The sequence below is a fragment of the Culex pipiens genome, chromosome 1 (genome assembly GCF_016801865.2).
Source record: "Culex pipiens pallens isolate TS chromosome 1, TS_CPP_V2, whole genome shotgun sequence".
Lineage (NCBI taxonomy): Eukaryota > Metazoa > Arthropoda > Insecta > Diptera > Culicidae > Culex > Culex pipiens.
Genome location: NC_068937.1, coordinates 12,283,674 through 12,305,395, shown reverse-complemented (window position 1 = coordinate 12,305,395; position 21,722 = coordinate 12,283,674). Strand labels below are relative to the sequence as shown.

The 21,722-nt window shown below is 34.4% G+C and overlaps 1 protein-coding gene across 3 annotated transcripts in view; it reads right to left on the bottom strand.

Annotated features, from left to right (window-relative positions):
• Window positions 1-21,722, bottom strand: part of LOC120430982 (protein-tyrosine sulfotransferase) — an 80,101-nt gene that overhangs the window by 7,673 nt on the left and 50,706 nt on the right. The window lies entirely within an intron of this gene.

Sequence of the window (21,722 nt, the reverse complement as noted above, 5' to 3'; positions counted from 1 at the left end):
GTCTGATTGTAAAGATTATTATTGTTTACCCATTTTAAGAATCAGATTTTAACAAAATCTGCAAAACAAAACGTAAATTTAATAAAATTCGCTGCAAATTTTGGCATGCCTAGCGCTTTTTTAAAATGTCCTGTAATGGAAAAAAGGTGTTTTGTGAATATTTGAGTATTTGATTCCAAAACTCTAAAACGGTGAAATTACATGCAAAACTTCACCATTTGAATCATCTGATACCCATACTGCAAATTATGTAAATTTGTTTATTTTCCAAAAAAATTGTATTTTGTGAAATTTGTATATTATAAAAAAAACCTCTAATGAAAGTGAAAAAGCATACAAAATTTCGCTCTGTTTGCAAATTATGAAAATTTAAGTATTTTCGAAAAATTACAGTATTTTTTCGCTCTGTTTGATCCTCATATTGCAATTTATGAAAATTAAAACATTTTCAAAAAATACAATATTTTCAAAAAAAAAATACTATTTTGTGAAAATTTAGGTATTTTACAAGAAACCTATAAGGCTGGTACAAATATTTTTAAAAGTTTTTGTCAACCCCCCCCCCCACCCCTTCAAAATTGGCCCGAAAAATCAGGGGGCAAAAAAAAAATTTTACAATAAACTTCTAAATTTCAATGAAAATTCAAGTGCAACCAGCTGAAATCAAATTAAAACACATTCTCCTGCGTTTAGGTGGGTCTCGTGGCGCAGGGGTAGCGGCTTCGGCTGCCGATCCCGATGATGCTATGAGACGCGGGTTCGATTCCCGCCTTATCCACTGAGCTTCTATCGGATGGTGAAGTAAAACGTCGGTCCCGGTTTCTCCTGTCTCGTCAGAGGCGCTGGAGCAGAAATCCCACGTTAGAGGAAGGCCATGCCCCGGGGGGCGTAGTGCCAATAGTTTCGTTTTTTTTTTTTCTCCTGCGTTTAAAATCATTTTTAGCATGTTTGGGTTTATTAAAAAATCTTAAGATTTTTTGAAAATTTTCGATGCAAAATCTTTTTTTTTCGATACAATCTTTTTTTTAATCAGATCTTAGATTTTTTGAAAACTAATGATTGCAAAACAACTGAACTAGTGTAAAATGCATTTTAAAACACTTTTTTCATATAAATGTGAAGACTATGGCTTGTTATTTAAATTTTTATATTTTTATATTTTTTTGCCCCCCCCCCCCCCCCCCATCTTGACCACGGCCAGGGCCGAGGGGCAAAAACTTTTTTAAATATTTGCATCGGCCTAATAAAAGTGAAAAAGCATACAAAAACAAAAACAAGGTAATTGTGAAAAGCATGCAAATTTCGCTTCGTTTGATACCCATATGCAAATTTTGAAAATTTGACTATTTTCGAAAAAAAAACGATATTTTGTAAAAATTGGTGTATTTCACAAGAAACCTATAAAAAAGTGAAAAAGCAAATAAAATTTCGCTCTGTATCAAATATTACAAATTATGAAAATTTTAGTTTTTTTTTTTCGAAAAATAAGATGATTTGAGATTTTTTTTTGTATGAGAGCATACCAAAAAATACTTACTTAACTATTTCAAAAATATATTCTTGGTGAAAACAGTGAAAATTAACATGATATTGGAGCAATTCTTTACGAAATCGGTCTTTTTTCTTAAATTTTAATTTTTGTATTTTTTAATCCGACTGAAACTTTCTTGGCGCCTTCGGTATGCCCAAAGAAGCCATTTTGCATAATTAGTTTGTCAGTATAATTTTCCATACAAATTTGGATGCTGTCCATACAAAAATGATGTATGAAAATTCAAAAATCTGTATCTTTTGAAGGAATTTTTTGATCGATTTGGTGTCTTCGGCAAAGTTGTAGGTATGGATACGGACTATACTGAAAAAAAATAATACACGGTAAAAAAAATTTGGTGATTTTTTTATTTAACTTTTTGTCACTAAAACTTGATTTACAAAAAAACACTATTTTTATTTTTTTTTATTTTTTTATATGTTTTAGAGGACATAAAATGCCAACTTTTCAGAAATTTCCAGGTTGTGCAAAAAATCATTGACCGAGTTATGAATTTTTTAATCAATACTGATTTTTTCAAAAAATTGAAATTTTGGTCGTAAAAATTTTTCAATTTCATTTTTCGATGTAAAATCAAATTTGCAATAAAAAAGTACTTTAGTGAAATTTTGATAAAGTGCACCGTTTTCAAGTTAAAGCCATATTTAAGTGACTTTTTTGAAAATAGTCGCAGTTTTTCATTTTTAAAATTAGTGCACATGTTTGCCCAGATTTGAAAAAAATATTTTTGAAAAGCTGAGAAAATTCTCTATATTTTGCTTTTTCGGACTTTGTTGATACGAACCTATAGTTGCTGAGATATCGACATTAGAAAATGGTGGGTTGTTTGGGTGAAACTTAGAAAACATCAATTTTCCTGTTTTCAAACCTTTGCATTGCAATATCTATGCAACTAAGGGTCGTATCAACAAAGTCCGAAAAAGCAAAATATAGAGAATTTTCTCAGCCTTTCAAAAATATTTTTTTCAAATCTGGGCAAACATGTGCACTAATTTTGAAAAATGAAAAACTGCGACTATTTTTAAAAAAGTCACTTAAATATGGCTTTACCTTGAAAACGGTGCACTTTATCAAAATTTCACTAAAGTACTTTTTTATTGCAAATTTGATTTTACATCGAAAAATGAAATTGAAAAATTTTCACGACCAAAATTTCGATTTTTTGAAAAAATCAGTATTGATTAAAAAATTCATAACTCGGTCAATGATTTTTTGCACAACCTGGAAATTTCTGAAAAGTTGGCATTTTATGTCCTCTGAAACATATCAAAAAATAAAAAAAAATAAAAATAGTGTTTTTTTGTAAATCAAGTTTTAGTGACAAAAAATTAAATAAAAAAATCATCAAATTTTTTTTACCGTGTATTTTTTTTTCAGTGTAGTCCGTATCCATACCTACAACTTTGCCGAAGACACCAAATCGATAAAAAAAATTCCTTCAAAAGATACAGATTTTTGAATTTTCATACATCATTTTTGTATGGACAGCTGCCAAATTTGTATGGAAAATTATATGGACAAACTAATGATGCAAAATGGCTTCTTTGGGCATACCGAAGGCACCAAAAAAATTTCAGTCGGATTAAAAAATACAAAAAAAATCGAATGACCGAAATCCTAGAGAACTGGTCCATAGGATTTTCAGAGTTATTTAAACGTTTTTAAAGTTCCGTGAAATTTAGTGTTTTGAAATTGAAGTCTCCGTGATATTTGCAATTTTCGAGCGTGAAAAATCACTAAGCCTAGTTATCACTCAAATTGTACTCAACTTTCAAAGGCCGATATCTCAGCTATTTGATCCGCTTTTCAATGTAACAAAAATGAAACGAATGTGAAATTTTCAGATTTTTTACCGAAGAAATATCATCATTTTTTAATTCAGGACTAACTTTTGGAAGAGGCCTATTATAACATTTAAAAATTTTGAAATTACAATTTGAAAGTTTTAATAAATAAAAATGAAAAAAATATGTCTGATGAAAGAAACCTTAAAATTCACTCCTTTAACCCCACTGCTAACCCCCCTCCCCTAGCCCATCTAGCAACGAGTACGCAGCTGTTCTTAAATTATTAAGTATACGATGCAAAACAGAACAGTAGAACAACTGGCGGCGGCAAGAAAGCATCAACAGGGACGTTTGGAATCGTTTCCATAAGCAAAGGACACAAACGAGCGCAACCTTATAGAACCAACTGTGTGTGTTCGAGCAAATGTGCCTTGCTGATGATGTTTGATTTTTAATTAAGCAGCTCTCGTTCTTTCCCTCACGTGTAACCAGCACAAATCGCTTCTGGAAGATCGATTTTCCACTTGGCTAGAGAAAAGTACTTTACCTTTTTTTTTTTTACTTGCTTGCTTGGAACAAGTTTTTGTTCGAAAAATCGAATCCCAATTCTCGAATCGACTTAGGTTCGGTATTTTTCCCTCTCCCTGAGGATAAGTAATCTTCCCTGTTCACTTGAAGTTTCGCTTTGCGAAACTCCGTCGAAAAGAAGCAAAGATCATCACTTCGGGGAAGATGTGATATGCCAGTTTGGTGCGTTTTTTTCCCTATTTGAATAGCAAAGCAGCTTTTCCGGGAAAAGCGGTTTGCTCGTCGTGGGAAAAAAGTGCCTTTCTTGCATATTTTCCATGTAGCGAACTGAAATTTATGGAATTTTCACGGTCGTTGAGCTGCCACAAGTATCGTTTCTCTCTTTTTTTTTAATTCCTAGTGGCAGCAGCAATTGGTGTAATGTGTCTGGTGGTTTGCCAGCGTATTTGCAAAGTTTTTTAATTTATTTTAAAACATTTCCAATTTCTGTTACAAGAGATAATTAATTTCCGCGGAATTTGCATACATCTTGGGCGAATAGTAGGTACTTCCTCGTTTGGTTGGAATGTAATATTATGCAGAAATAAACTTCCGGCGAATTTCATTTGTCAGAAGCACTCTGACGGATGGCATTTCTACGCTGGCTTCCACCCCTTTTCTGGACACATATCCTAGAGAGGATGTCCTTTCCAAACAAGCGCACAAGCAACAGTGTGGCAGCATTGTTGCTGCTCCATGTTAAAGCCACCTTAAAGTGGGATGAATCCCCTTTCAAGCGCCTAAAGTTATGCTTTGCAGCATTCCACATACAAAACAAGCATAGTTTGTTTTGTATTCAAGATTGCATTCAACATTGCACTTAAACAAAATCATATTCTATTGTTCGACAAATCCTCCCCCACTTCCCCTCGCAAAAAAATGTCACATTCGCTTGAACAATAACCGTCCCCTCCGACATGGCATGCTCAAATGCCTTTCGCCCGCCCCCAAAAAACACACATTTTTACGCAGAGCAATCTTTTTTTGCTTCAAAAGTTTGCGCGCAATTTTATACTTTCCGCCGGCTCTCTGGGGCTCAATTTGGACGCGGACATATTGTTTTTCTTGCTTCTGTCCAGTTTTGGGCATTCCAGGAGCCGGCGGAAATTTGAGCGGATGACGGATACGACAAACAAAAACTCGCACACAAACCAGGTCAGCCGGATTCGGGGATTCCATGCGCGATTCCCGGCCGTCGCCGGGATGATACCGGAAGTGAGGTTGTTGTTAATATTTTTGGGTAGTTTTTTTTAAACGCTGTGAGGGCGTGGCTTTCATAATCAGAACAGAGTCGAAAAAATCTAAATCTATCTTCTCCTATATTTATAAACAATTTCGACGGTTTTGTTCGAACGCGAATCAGTTCAATACGGAGTCCAAGGAAGGTTCTTACTCCAAAAAGTTACAACTTTGACCAGTCTGGGACCGATTCCGGAAAATCTGCAGATTGTATGGGAAAAGCAGCGTAAAATCCAGGGCTGCGGAGTCGGGTCATATTTCAAACGACTCCGACTCCGACTCCGACTCCGGCTTTCTCAGATGAGCTGACTCCGACTCCGACTCCAGCTCCGGCTTTGAACAAATGGTTGGCCCCGACTCCGACTCCGACTCCGGCCTACCAACTCTAGCCGACTCCGACTCCGACTCCAGCTTTCAACAAATGGTTGGCTCTGACTCCGACTCCAACTCCACATGTTTTTAAATGTTTCAAAAGTAAGTTATTATTTTTAAAAGATTGATAAATAGGATTTATTAAATACTCTCTAAGCGTCATGTTTTTCTCGAGAAAAATATGTTAAGTAAAAGTAAAGTAAAGTAAATAAACGGAAAAAAGTTTCTAGGTTACAAGTTTTATACGTAATGGAAACAGAAATCAAAAAATATCTTTAGTTTTAGAGGCATTTTGAGAAGAACAGTTTTGTAAGTAAATTTGGATTTACTTGCTTGACCTCAAATTTGAAAATATTTTTTTCAAAGCTAGTAAATTTAAATATTAAATTGTTATTTTTGAATGAATAACTAAAAGAAATCTGGCCTTAATGATCTATTGAACATTAAAATTCAATTTGCTCACTTTCAGGCTGACATTTGTAAGAAGCACAGTGACAGGCACTTTGTTTTTAAATGACAATTTTAAACGAAACTTTTTTTCGTTTTTTTTAAAGACGTACATGGACATCATGCCATGGCTGAAGGAGATTATTATTGCAAATCAATGTGTCTAAACAATTTCTTCGTGGAAAGGACGCTTAAGATGTCCTTTTCAAATTTCTGTGACATGGAAATTTTTTTAACCTGGAAATTTTTAATTTATTTTAATTTTAAAATTTTATATACTTTAAAAAGGAGGTGCACGATACTTCGTGAATCTTCACCTAAAACGAAGCTTTATGGATGATCTTGCGCCTCCATCAAAATATATGAAAAAACTTAAAATATAATAAAAAACAAATATCCACAAGTAAAATATTTTCTAGGTCACAAATTTTTCATTTTTTAAGGTACATTGATTTGCAATGATTTTTGTACTGAATTCTTGAGATTTGTTCAACGATAATTTGCAACGATATCAAAATAGTTTACCTAAAATCAACATCAACATCAACAATCAATGATTATTTCAAATTTGTTGCAACTTCTTTTGACATTTTTTGTTAGTTTAAATTATTTTAAATGCAACACTTTGATTTTCTTGTACTCAGTTATAAACAAAATGCGCATGTTGAGTTCCAAGTAAGAGATTGTTATTATCGTTGACTATTTGTTACAAAAGTTAAACTGTCAGTGACTCTTTTTCGATCTGCAAAAACAGTGATTAATATTTATAATCTTTTATGTACCTCGTAATTTTTTTCCTAAAAAATGATTTAAATTAAAACCTCTAAGACATTCGCTATCGGGGTAAAAGATGACTTTGTGTGTACTTTTTTCAGAAATAACTGGGTGAAATTTGGTCAAATTTGAATTGAAAGGGAACATTAATATTAGGGTGTTTCATTCAAACAAAAAAGTTCTCAGAATAAAGCAAACCGAGGTTCCCCTAGTAGAGGATACCAATAGGGACTCTCATGTTAAATATCAGCCCATTTGGTTGAGAATTGGCCTGTCCCCAGCGGTTCAAAGTTTACATGTAAATTACTATGGGATTTTTATGCTTTTCGTACAATCGTTCCTACAGGTCTGGGGACAACATGGATTCACTCGGAATAAAGACAGGTGTGTAGGGGATGGTCCAATGAACACATTCCAGAAGGAATTAGGGTTGTCCATTCTGTCTCCAAGGTGCGCGTTGGGTCGACGTCCGGTGTCTCCAGAATCAACGATTCACCCTTCAAATATACGCATTGTCCTTAGTATGCTATGACGGCTAGCTGAAAATTACGACGCCCCATGTCAGACGGTGTAAATTAAGTAAATATATGGGAAATACTGAACAATAAAAAAACATATTTTTTGTTGAATTTCAGATAACTCCGGCTCCGACTCCGACTCCGGGTTATCAGAAATCTTCGGCTCCGACTCCGACTCCGACTCCAGCTCATAAAATTTAGGCGACTCCAGCTCCGACTCCGACTCCAGCTGTTCGAGTTTTGACGACTCCGACTCCGACTCCAGGTCCCCAAAAAGACCCGACTCCACCGACTCCGGCTCCGACTCCGGCTCCGACTCCGACTCCGACTCCACAGCCCTGGTAAAATCAAATTTTGATCACAGGAGGCTGAGCAAACAAGCTAAAAGCGCCAAAAAACGAAAAAAAATACAAGACGAAGTTTGTCGGGTTTAGCTTGTAATCTTATAAAAGTACTAAAGGAAAAATTATAGAAACTGGAAAAAAATGCTGTAATAGTAGTTTATGCAACAAGTTGCAAAAAGAGGATTTTTTCAGCACGAGTCGTACATTTATCCAACGAGGTTCACCGAGTTGGATAAATACGAAGAGTGCTGAAAAAATCAAGTTTTACAACGAGTTCTATACAACAATTCCAAAAAACACACACTGAGTGAAATTTTATGTCAAATTTTCATGTATTTTTTCAATAAATCGGTTAAATCAAAAAAAATGTTGAAAAGAGTTACTTTTCAAAACAAGTGCTGAAAAGTTCAACTTTTCAGCACCCATTTGAGTGCTGAAAAGTAGAACTTTTCAGCATTTATTTTGAAAAATGTTGCTATTCCATTCTGTTATTTTTGGTACAGAAAAGTAGGCTATTTCGTCGTTCAAGAATGACAGGGGAAGTAAGTAATTTCACGACGGAATTGCAAACAAATAATTTTGAAATTTCAAAGATAACGATAACGGATAGAAAAAACTTTGTGATTTTCTTACATTTTTCAGTTTTATGCTTTCCAGAAATCCTTTTCCTACTCTTTGTGATCGTCCTTAACTAGAGTACAACGTATCAACAAATTTATTCATTTTAATTCATATTTTTTACTTAATAATGTATCGTGCACTTAATGTTCAGTGTTACTAACATGATTAATTGCATTTTACTGCTCGCTCCGTCGGAATCCAATTCTGCCCTTTACTGTGTGTCGTTGTTGCTCTGTCCTGTGGGTTAGCACAGAAATTCACTTCATTCATTTTTTTTTGCAGATTAAACTCCAGTTTCCTAAAGTGCTATACAGTTAATTTTTGCCCAATTTGGTAAAGATTATTTATGATGAAATATTATTTCAATAAATGACCAGGAAGCAGTTATTGATCAGCCCGCCTGTGTGCTTCTAGCAGATGCGGCGAATGAAGCTGATGTAGGTAATCTCGAAAACACAAAACTTTAAAATTCGATATCTCTGGAACGAAACATATTTATTTCTGACGATAAGTGATTCTCATGTAATCTTGGCCGGGGAACACAATGGTGAGGTCAAATAAAAAAAATAAGTTGGGGTGTTTTGAGATACGGCCGTTTGAAGTTTTTAATTGCGCAATCCAGGTAGAAAAAATAAATTAATCAAAATTTTGATCACGGAAATGGATTTTACGTCCAATTTCCTTCAAAATTGAGTCTAAGACCGACCCTCTAAGATTTGTGGTTCCTGAGTTATCGTCGTTTAAAACTAGGAGGTTTGGTCAAAAATCGCCAAAAAGTCGATTTTTTGGGGAGGTACAAAAATGGAGGAGGTGGTCCGATTTGGATAAAATTCGGGATTCTTGCATGTTTTGATAGTATCAACAGCTCTGACAAATTTGAGAAGGATCGGAGAGGGTTATTTCCAAATTTGCACTTTTTCGTGCACAGTTGAGATGGAATGACCCGTATACAATGTACGGAACACATAGAGCTAAATTGGCATTGATCGTTAAGTTTTCACAGCGGCGAGATGGCCGTGCGGGTTGGGGCGCGGACTTAGTAAGCTAGATATAACTATCGCTGGTTCGATATTTTTTTGGGATTACAGATAATTTTTCCTAGCGTCTGCCAGATGTAAATTTACACATTATGAGAGGTAAAATTAAAGCTTTTTTCTGACATACAGACATGCTTCGGTTTAGCACCGCTTATGGAGGATGCAAAACCAAGGCGTGCATAACCGAGGCACAGAGCTTATGGGATTCTGGCTATATGGGAGACATTGGCCATAATCGTATGAAAAATCATGCAAACATAAATATATTAGGGTAGAGTAGTCATCAATGAGACACGGGGAACAATGATAAAATGGCTCTCACAAGTCGTAGTTTCAACCAATCAGGCTTATATTTGGGGGAAAGGTGTGTCTACTGGATACACGTCTGCCATATTAGTGGCTTTGGTTATGGACGCTCCCTTGAAAAGTAATTCATAAATGTTTGATTCTGGGGTGTAAAAGTAAATTATGGACAAAAAATACTTTTTCGCTCGTAGGCTGCCATTTACACCAAAACTAATATTTCTTAAAATTTCTTTCGACGTTCTAAAGGGATTAAGTTGGGCTACAATGTCCTTTCATTAGATTTGGCCAACATTTAGAATAAACTCAGAATCCAGGGCTGCCTCATTGTTCCCCACTCATTTCAGCCCATGGGTAACAATGAGACACTTTGATTTTTCATCAATAAACTTTTCAAAATCGATGGAAATCTTTCAAAACATGAATTAAAAGTGATTTTTGGCATATTTATAGAGTTTAAACTTCATTAAACCAAAAATACAAAGTTATTTGGTATTAATATATGGATTTTACAAAATTGAAATACTTTTTAGTGTAACTTTTGTTATTAAAAGTTTCATGTTGGCAAAATTGCTCTAAAATGTTCAAGGCAAGTCACCTGCAATGGAACAATACAAAAACATGATGTTTTGCTAGAAAAATGTTGATTTTCGTAGAGTGCCTCATTGTTCCCCACCTGTCTCATTGTTCCTGCCAAGTGCGTCTACAATGAGACAGTTGAATAACTCTGGCTGTAGATGTCGGATCGATCTCATATTTTTGTCAATGTTAGAACACATTAAAATAATGATAATGCAACTAAAAGCTCATTAAAACATGCTGATGAAAAAATTAGTAAAATCGTTGAAAGTTGAAAACCAAAAGTGTCTCATTGATGACTACCCTACCCTATAGTGTTTTGGAATCAGGATGATGTCAGCTATCCATTAAAATTATAATTTTATGAAAATTTTCACAAAAATACGTATTTTTCCTGTAGTTTAAAAATGCATTTTTTTCTCTAAAGAAATCAAAAATATATTGTTATTGCAATGTGGGCATCAAATGATCAGGTTTTTTTTTCATACATTTTTGAGCATGAGCATGAGCATGGTTGACTGCCAATGAGCTGCTACTCCGTTATTGACAGATCAGCTGAAGTTAAACAATGAATCAAAAATGATCAGTGGGAGCCAACCATCCGTTCACTGTTTAACCTCTGAAGATCCCTACTTTATTAGTCAATACCGGCGCCCTCCCAAGAAGCCTGCAGTTCAACGAAAGGGAGGAATGTTAGTCCGATAGTTGAAGTTGCAGACTCATCAAGCACACAGTTTTTCGCTATATACTTGTTGATACCGCTTGAGACCGTTGAATCCACAGCATCTCCTTCAAGCATCACGTGATTATTATTTTTTTGGGTTAGTAGGATAAGGTATTGGCTTTTCGATGCCTCCCGAGCTACGATGCTATGGGGAGGACTTTCATAACAGACCCGTCGGCGAGCCTTCCGAGCAACGATGCTATGGGAAGGTCTTTTTGGTTAACACACAAAGTCACTCACACACAATTATTTCACTCCACTATTAATTAATCCAAAATGTCAGTGCGTCTTTCGATCATTATATAGAAATGGCTTTTTCACCATTAAAAATAAAACCTTATTCAAAACATTATACACAATTTACCCGACGCCGTGCCTTCCGATCAACGATGATATAGGAAGGGCTTTGAAAATCACAAAACAATTAATTAAGATCTCAAAAAAAAAAAAAATCACAAAAAACACCAATTACTCAACGAAAATTACGCTCAAGACACAAATAATTCAGTAAGTCATGCTATTATTCGATCACCACAATCACTCACCCCTAACGTACAGCGACACAAAAGCACACACAAAAAATAACCTGCATAATCACGCTTTCGCGTCCCCACTTCCAGCGCACCAATGATGCTATTATTCGATTAGCACAATCACTCACCCCATACGAATAGCGACACAAAAGCACACAACAAAAATTAACCTGCATAATCACGATTTCGCGTCCCCACTTCCAGCGCACCAATGATGCTATTATTCGATTAGCACAATCACTCATCCGATACGAATAGCGACACAAAAGCACACAACAAAAATTAACCTGCATAATCACGATTTCGCGTCCCCACTTCCAGCGCACCAATGATGCTATTATTCGATTAGCACAATCACTCATCCGATACGAACAGCGACACAAAAGCACACCAAAAATTAACCTGAATAATCACGACTTCGCGTCCCCACTTCCAGCGCACCAATGATGCTATTATTCGATTAGCACAATCACTCACCCCATACGGACAGCGACAAAAAAGCACACACAAAAATTAACCTGAATAATCACGACTTCGCGTCCCCACTTCCAGCGCACCAATGATGCTCTTATTCGATTAGCACAATCACTCATCCGATACGAATAGCGACACAAAAGCACACAACAAAAATTAACCTGCATAATCACGATTTCGCGTCCCCACTTCCAGCGCACCAATGATGCTATTATTCGATTAGCACAATCACTCATCCCATACGAACAGCGACACAAAAGCACACCAAAAATTAACCTGAATAATCACGACTTCGCGTCCCCATTTCCAGCGCACCAATGATGCTCTTATTCGATTAGCACAATCACTCATCCGATACGAATAGCGACACAAAAGCACACAACAAAAATTAACCTGCATAATCACGATTTCGCGTCCCCACTTCCAGCGCACCAATGATGCTATTATTCGATTAGCACAATCACTCATCCGATACGAACAGCGACACAAAAGCACACCAAAAATTAACCTGAATAATCACGACTTCGCGTCCCCACTTCCAGCGCACCAATTATGCTCTTATTCGATTAGCACAATCACTCATCCGATACGAATAGCGACACAAAAGCACACAACAAAAATTAACCTGCATAATCACGATTTCGCGTCCCCACTTCCAGCGCACCAATGATGCTATTATTCGATTAGCACAATCACTCATCCCATACGAACAGCGACACAAAAGCACACCAAAAATTAACCTGAATAATCACGACTTCGCGTCCCCACTTCCAGCGCACCAATGATGCTCTTATTCGATTAGCACAATCACTCATCCGATACGAATAGCGACACAAAAGCACACAACAAAAATTAACCTGCATAATCACGATTTCGCGTCCCCACTTCCAGCGCACCAATGATGCTATTATTCGATTAGCACAATCACTCATCCCATACGAACAGCGACACAAAAGCACACCAAAAATTAACCTGAATAATCACGACTTCGCGTCCCCACTTCCAGCGCACCAATGATGCTCTTATTCGATTAGCACAATCACTCATCCGATACGAATAGCGACACAAAAGCACACAACAAAAATTAACCTGCATAATCACGATTTCGCGTCCCCACTTCCAGCGCACCAATGATGCTATTATTCGATTAGCACAATCACTCATCCGATACGAACAGCGACACAAAAGCACACCAAAAATTAACCTGAATAATCACGACTTCGCGTCCCCACTTCCAGCGCACCAATGATGCTCTTATTCGATTAGCACAATCACTCATCCGATACGAATAGCGACACAAAAGCACACAACAAAAATTAACCTGCATAATCACGATTTCGCGTCCCCACTTCCAGCGCACCAATGATGCTATTATTCGATTAGCACAATCACTCATCCCATACGAACAGCGACACAAAAGCACACCAAAAATTAACCTGAATAATCACGACTTCGCGTCCCCATTTCCAGCGCACCAATGATGCTATTATTCGATTAGCACAATCACTCATCCGATACGAATAGCGACACAAAAGCACACAACAAAAATTAACCTGAATAATCACGACTTCGCGTCCCCACTTCCAGCGCACCAATCCAGGTTTTTTTTTCATACATTTTTAATGTAATAACTTTTTTTTTTAAATACTCAAAATTTTCACAAAACTACGTTTTTCGAAAAACATACCAAAAATTTCAGTTTTTACAATATGGGTATCAAAAGATAAGGATTTTTCAAACATTTCGAATGTAATACCTTTTTTTTTTGAAAATACATAAAATTTTCACAAAACTGCGTATTTTCGAAAAAATACTCCAAATTTCCGTTTTTACAATATGGGTATCAAACGGTCGGGATTTTTTCATACATTTCGAATGTAATAACAACATTTTTTGAAAACACTCAAAATTTTCACAAAACTACATATTTTCGAAAAAAAAAGTACTGAAAATTTCAGATTTAACAACATGGGTAACGAACGATCGGGGTTTTTTCATGCATGTATGTTTTGTGAATATTTTAAGTATTTTCAAAAAAAATTTATAACATTCGAAATGTACGAAAAAATCCTGATCGTTGGATCACCATATTGTAAAAATTGAAATTTTGAGTATTTTTTCAAAAATTCGTAGTTTAGTGAAAATTTTGAGAATTTTTAAAAACAATGTTGTTATCACATTTGAAATTTATGAAAAAATTCTGATCGTTTGATACACATATTGTTAAAACTGAAATTTTGAGTATTTTTTTTTCGAAAAATACGTGGTTTTGTGAAAATTTTGAGGGTTTTCGAAACATATTGTTATTACATTCGAAATTTATGAAAAAATCCCGATCGTTTGATACCCATATTGTAAAAACAGAAATGTTGAGTATTTTTTCAAAAAATCGTAGTTTTTTGAAAATTTTTAGTATTTTTAAAAAATGTTGTTATTAAATTCGGAATGTATGAACAAATCCTGATCGTTTGATACCCATATTGTAAAAACTGAAATTTTGAGTATTTTTTTCGAAAATACGTAGTTTTGTATTTTTTAGTGTTTTTAAAGTACGTTGTTATTACATTCGAAATGTATGAAAAAATCCCGATTATTTGATACCCATATTGTAAAAACTGAAATTTTGAGTATTTTTTTCGAAAACACGTAGTTTTGTGAAAATTTTGAGTGTTTTAAAAAAATGCTTTTACATTCGACATGTATGAAAAAAATCCAAGCATTTGATACCCATATTGCAATAACAATAATTTTGAGTATTTTTTCGAGACACATTGCATTTTAAAAATACAGGAAAAATACGTATTTTTGTAAAAAATTTCATGAAATTATAATTTTAAGAGATAGCTAATATCATCCCGATTCCAAAACACTATAATTGTCTCCGATATAGCCAAAATCCCATAAGCTCTGTGCTTCAGTAAAGCACTGGGCCGTGCTTAACCGAAGCAGCTGTACGAATCAAAACCGGGGCATGACTGTAAAAGATGTACTCCTTTTTAGATGAAATTTTACCATGATTTTTTTTTACTGTGACTCAGTTTAATCATGTTATATCTTCATGAAACTTTCAGGAGTGTTTGAAAACCATTTTTTTAGTGGATTCAATAAATTCTCTGTAATATGAAATTTTGTGATTTTCCACATGTATATAACCGCTAAATGAAAAATATTTTTTGCTAGAATTCAAGAATCAAGATTACCATTTTAAAAGTTCCAAAAATGCAATGTGACGCCTTTTTAAAATGTAAGTTTTGATGCCTATTTTTTGCTTTTTTAAATATCAAAAAACGAAAACTGCAATCTCGATTTTGCTCTGGGCGGGAAGGGGTTTAAATTATAAAAAAAGGATTTTAGATTTTTTGTAGGTATAATTATTCAAAAATCAGCAAAAAAAACGTTAACTTTGCAAAAGACACAAAATCAATCAGAAAAATTCTTCGAAAAATATTTTATTTTGATATTTAAGTATAATTTTGGTATGGACTACTGCAACATGGATACTTGTATGGGTCAACTAATAACATAAAATGGCTTCTTTGGAAGACCCCACAAAGTTTGAGCTAAAAAAAATGAATAAATGGCCCGATTTAATAGAGAATTGCTATCGTGCTTTATGCGCGATTTGTGGCCTGGACTATGATCTAAAACATAAATTTCATGTAAAATTGAGTATTTTTAGATTTTTTTTGCGATATCATTTTATCGATTTGCTTTTCTAATTGAGAAGATAGAAGTAATTTTGTACAGTCAAAATATAAAAAAAAATAATTCATCTGGAAATTTTGTGTTTTTGGAATAAATTTCCCAAGAAACCCCTTAATAATCCCATTCACACTTGTTGTTTGTGTCAACCAGACCCCGATAAAAAAAAGAATTCAACCATCGTCCGCTCAACAATGATGGTGGTGATGTCTATTTAATGGATGACCACCACCATGCCAACCAAAGTCATCATCACGGTCGGTTTGCGGGCTTAACCAGAGGGGCCATCTGATCCCATTCTCCGCAACTAAACCACCAAACCCACAGCCCTGTCGGCCAACCCCTCCCACCGGCTGATAAATGAGAAACCCCAGGTGATTAACTCGTCGTCATCATTATTAGCACACATCCCCCTAACCCTCCTCGTCTTCCTCCCTCTTCATTATCAAAGTTTGAGTCCAGAAAGTTTCGGAACATTTTTTTTTCGTCGTGGAGTAGAAGAGGTATTTTTTGGCGCTCGTTTTTTCTTTCTTTCCGAAATTTGTAACAAAGCCAAAAACCAGAGCGAATTTTTTCCCCACTTCCGGTGGTCGTGGTTCGCCAAAGTGACCAGAGAAAGAAAGGTGCTTAAAAATGAGACAAATGAAAAATGTATCTTTTTCGCTCACTCTCGTAACGAGTTTTGTAGTAAAAGTAGGGTTATGTATGACTTTTTTTTATTCTTCTGTGGTGAAAAGATAACTTTTCTTAATTGGGGTTCAGAAAGTTTTGCCCAGTGATGATACTGATTGCAAGACTTGTTTTTTATGAAACTTTGATTAAGTATGTTTTTTTTATTTTCTTTGCAATATTGCATTCAACTTAGTAACAAATATACCAAAAGAATTCATCACGCACAAAACAGAAAAGACCTTAATTTGCGGCAACGGCAATTACTGTGTAGCAATAAGTTAAATATCGTTAAATAAGCGGCTTGCGGTGGCTTGCAATTTGCCACGCAAAAAAAAAGAAGAATAAAAAAACCTGGAGGCCTCCTCCACTGATGAGGGGCCAAAATTAAATGGGTCACCGCGTGTTCTTTTTACTTTTTTTTTATTTTAACGCCGTTTCGGAACTCGGGGGAGGAATGTTCCGGACTTTCCCGAGGCGGTAGCGGCTCTCAGGGGGGGGAGGAAACCGTAGCAATCGCAAATTTATGTCCAATAAAATTTCCATTTAGCAATTCGGTTGTTCGGGGCGATGTTGCCTTCCGCCGCCGGTGTGGAGTTGTTACTTAAGGGCGCTTGCTGCGGTGTAAAAGGTGCATGTTTCTGTGGGACATTTTGGGCGAAATTGTGCTGTTTTTTTACTAAAGGACCGATCTTCATTTTGTAGTTGTATGCTTTTGAAAATATGAGAAATACTTTGAAAATTCTTAAAAAAAATTACAACTATTAAAAATTATGTTCTAGATCAAAATTAAATGTATGTTTTTTTTAAAGGTTCCATAAAAATATGAAGCACAATAGCTATATATTCATATAGATAAAAAACAAATACTTGTCCAAAAAAATAAAATAAAAATTCAATGAAAATTAAAGTCCAATCACTTGAAATCAATTTGATATATATTCCCCTTCGTTTTAAATCACTTTTAGCATGTTTGGGTTCATTCTAAAAATCTTTTAAATTTTAGCAAATTGTCGGTGTACAGTACCGCAAACAGTTTTTTCGCTTTTTTTTATTTTTGTCATATCTTTATATCTTTTTTTAAAACTGACCTAGTGTTAAATGCATTTTAAAACATTGTTTTCATTCCAATGTATGACTATAGCGTGTTATTTTTTTTTTATTTTTTTTATTCGATAAATCCCATAGAAGTGGCTTGTGTTTTTCTTTCAGTGTATTATTTTTAAGATAGCCCATCCAACTTCCTACAAGCCATTGACCACTTGTTGATACGATGAAATGGCTTTAGGGAGCGTTCTTTTATTACGTTACGCAGTTGGGGGGAGGGGGAGGGTCAAAGACCGTTTTTTTTAAATTTGTATGGAAATTTTATTACGGGAAGGGAAGTAGTCCAAACAATCACAATTTTGGCGTTACGTAATAGAAGAACAATCCCTCAAGATTCAGCCAATTTTAAATTACAAAATATGTAAATATGTTACACCTCGAGTGCAACTGACTCCGTATCCATAATATTGGATGTTTGGCCCTTTTGAAATGTTATACTTGACTTAAAATATTTTTTTCGAAGAGATCGGAAAATTTTACGAATGTTTCATATCTCAACATTGTAAATCGGACCATTAGTTGCTGAGATATCGACATTAGAAAATGGTGGGTTGTTTGGGTAAGACTTAGAAAACATAAATTTTCCTGTTTTTAAACACTTACATGGCAATATCTCAGCAACTAAGGGTCTTATCAACAAAGTTCAAAAAAGCAAAATATAGAGAAACTGCGACTATTTTCAAAAAAGTTACCTAAAAATTTATTCGTTTTCGTTTTCGTTTTACGGAGCAAGGTGGGGGACGCGGCCTCAAGTCAGTCCAAGTCCGGTTTCTTGTGGAAAATAGGGTAGTGGCCGAACTAGTATTGCATACCAAATGAACACCACCGGAAGATATAGAGGATCAGGAGGGGGAAGGTGAAAGAAAATAAGTGTAGGTGTGAGTATTAAGAACTTGGATGACTTAAGCAGTTACGTTAATCTAAGTTTAACACTGAATAAAGGAAATCTGAAATTATGATTCAAAGTAAAAAGGCCCGGAAGAAATTGAATTATTAGTTAATTAAATAAGAAAATGTAAATAATCGGAGATTTATACAAAGGACACCTATGAAATTTAAAGGAAATTTAAAAAAAAAACTGGAAACCGAAAGATGAAAACTAACTTGTCTATGGAATATAAATCTTGATGCATTTTTTTTCTGGGCCCCGTCCTGTCGCGTCTGTCAGTAGTCTTATCGTACATTACAACTAGAAGCAGATGTGCAAATGAAATAGTACACTTCGACCAGTTTAACCATTGATTAAAGTCCAATCTATTATTTACGGAAAACAAACATTTATCAACAACCTAAACTAAACTTTCTGAAAGAAACTTGAATCTCAAACTCCCAACACTCGTTGTTAAGACGACTATTTCCGTAGTAACAGTTCAATAGGGCGAATCTGCATTTGTAAACAAGCAGTCTATCCCCCTCTTACTTGACGTGAACTGTCACTTGAGCGAAAGGGATAGACTGTCTGTCCACAAATGCAGACGCGCTCCATTGAACTGTTATTACGGATTTCGTGCCTTCCATTCCATTAGGGCACAGAAGCTCTGCAAACAAGAGTGTATCCCTATCATACATTATGTAAACTGTCATTTGAGTGAGAGAGATGCATCCCTGTTCACAAAAACCATGTGTCCCTTTGAAATGTTAGGCTCCATTTGATCGTCAAAACTCCAGTAGATCCTCGATTCGCAACAATGGTCGATACAACCATAATCCGAAAACCTAAAAATTTATTTAACTTGAAAACGGTGCACTTTATCAAAATTTCACTTAAGTACTTTTAGATTGCTTAATTTGATTTTACATTGAAAAATGAAGTTGCAAATTTTTTGCGACCAATATTTTGGTTTTTTGAAAAAATCAGTATTAATTACACAGAAAAAAAAATCGTGGTAATATTACATCTGGGAAAGGGTACATCTTTTATGTCAGAAAAAAGGTGTAATTTTACCTCTAGAAATGTGTAATTTTACCACTTTTCTGGTGTAATGTCACTTTTTCAGTCTAAAATGAGGTAAAATTACATCATAAAAGAGGTAATATTCAACCTTCCAAAATTACAGCTTCCAAATTTACATTATTTTTTTCTGTGTAAAAGAATTTTAATTTTTTGCACAACCTGCAAATTTCTGAATAGTTGGCATTTGATGTCCTTTAAAACATATCAATAAATAAAAAAACTAAAAATAGTTTTTTTTTCTGCAAATCAAGTTTTAGTGACAAAAAGTTAAATAAAAAATCACCAAATTTTTTTCAGTGTAGTTCATATCCATACCTACAACTTTGCCGAAGACACCAAATCGATCAAAAAATTCCTTCAAGAGATACAGATTTTTGAAATTTCATACATCATTTTTGTATGGACAGCTGCCAAATTTGTATGGAAAATTATTTGGACAAACTAATGATGTAAAATGGCTTCTCTGGGCATACCGAAGGCACCAAAAAAAGTTTCAGTCGGATTAAAAAATAAAAAAATTAAAATTCTAAAAAACCGATTTCGTAGAGAATTGCTCTTTTACTAAAAGGCTGATCTTCATTTTGTAGTTGTATGCTTTTGAAAATATGAGAAATACTAAGAAAAAATTAAAACAATTGCAATTATTAAAAATTATGTTCTAGAACCTTTTCGACCACAAAAAATCCAGAAATAAAGAATTGCATCTGTATATTTTTTTCATATTTTTTCATAATTTCGTAGTAGGACAACATCTAATGGTTTAAATTTAGAAAATACTGAGGTATTTTTAAAAATTCTAAGCATTTCATCAATCTTGAAACATAGAACATTAGCTGATATTTGAAGCTTTCTTTTGATTTCGGAAAATATTGTTACCTCAGAGCTGCTAATTTGTTTCTGGCACCATTTGAATTGAAAGTATTTGATTCGTTCAGTATGATTACTTGAATGGTAGTAAATAGCTATAGCTATAACATAAACAATAAAACTAGTTAAATGAGAATGTGGTCAAAGACAAACTTATGGTAAATTGGGCGAGCTTTACGGTAAAAATATTTACGAGACTGAAAAATGAAGTCTGTCATAGAGTAATGACCAAAAAACACCAAAAATGAACAAAACCCCTTTTTTAAAAACAATTGAATGGTTCTAGACTGTGCAAAACACTTAAAAACAACCATAACTTATATTCAAAATCACATTTCCACGCATAAATACAAACATTTTGTGTGAAAACTTGTTTCTTTATGTGTGTGTTTGCAACGTCGAATGAGCGTTGGTGACTACTGCCGCGCATTGCAGCTGCTCAGTGAGCTAGGGCACTCACGACTGCGCCGGGTTTGTTTATGTCACGGTTTTGCGGTTCAGTGAATGGATCTGAAAAAATCGTGTCAGCGTCGCCGATTTTCGCGTCATGACCCCTGACATTTTCAGCACTGCTCAGGACAATAATCAATATGAAGACTTTCATGTCTTATATAAATTGTTTCATGTAAATTGTTTTTGAACGAAAAAATCGAAAAATGTGATAGAAGCGGCGTGTTTTTTTTTCAGTGTATTTTTTAAAGTAAGCCGTAAAATTTTCTATAAGTTTGTCTTTAACAACTTTTTAATAGATTTAATGGCTTCGATTTTTAAATTACAAAATGCAAACATAATTATATAACTTACGCCCTTCTTGAATGTCATTCTCCATTGCAACTGGTTCCATATCCACAAAAATGGCTTATATAAGCCTAGGATAACACGTCTACAAAGTTTCTTTGAAATCGGAGAGTACAAAAGTAGTTGAAAAATTCCGGGTTTAGGCTGGAATTGCTCAATTGGGTATCAAACGATTCGAAAATTTGCATGCATTTTTAATGGTTTAGAGTTTTTTTTTATGAAATACTTAAATTATCACAAAAACCCGTTTTTTAAAGCAATTTTTTTTCATAATCAGCAAAAAATAATAAAAAAAATCAGCAAATTAGCAAAAAATAAAGTTTTTTTTTTTTTTGAATAAAATACAAAAACTTTCACAAAATGAAATATTTTTTGAAAAAAAAACTCTAATTTTGTAATATGTATATCAATCGATTTGAAATTTAGTTTGCATTTTCACTGATGTAGACTTTTTTGACAAACAGCTTAAAATTATCACAAAATAACGTATTTTGTTTCAATATGCAATATGTGTAAAACCAAGTGAAATTTTTATGCTTTTCATTTTTACTAAAGTTTTTTTTTGACTAAAATTGTTACAAAATAACGTATTTTTTGAAAATATTATAATTTTTATAATTTGCATAACACGTATCAAGCGATTAAGAATTAGATTTAAAATTGTGTATGCATTTTTGATGTTTTAGAGTAGGTGGAATAAAATACTATTTTTTCTAAATGCCGTATTTTTTCGAAAATAGTCCTATTTTCAAAA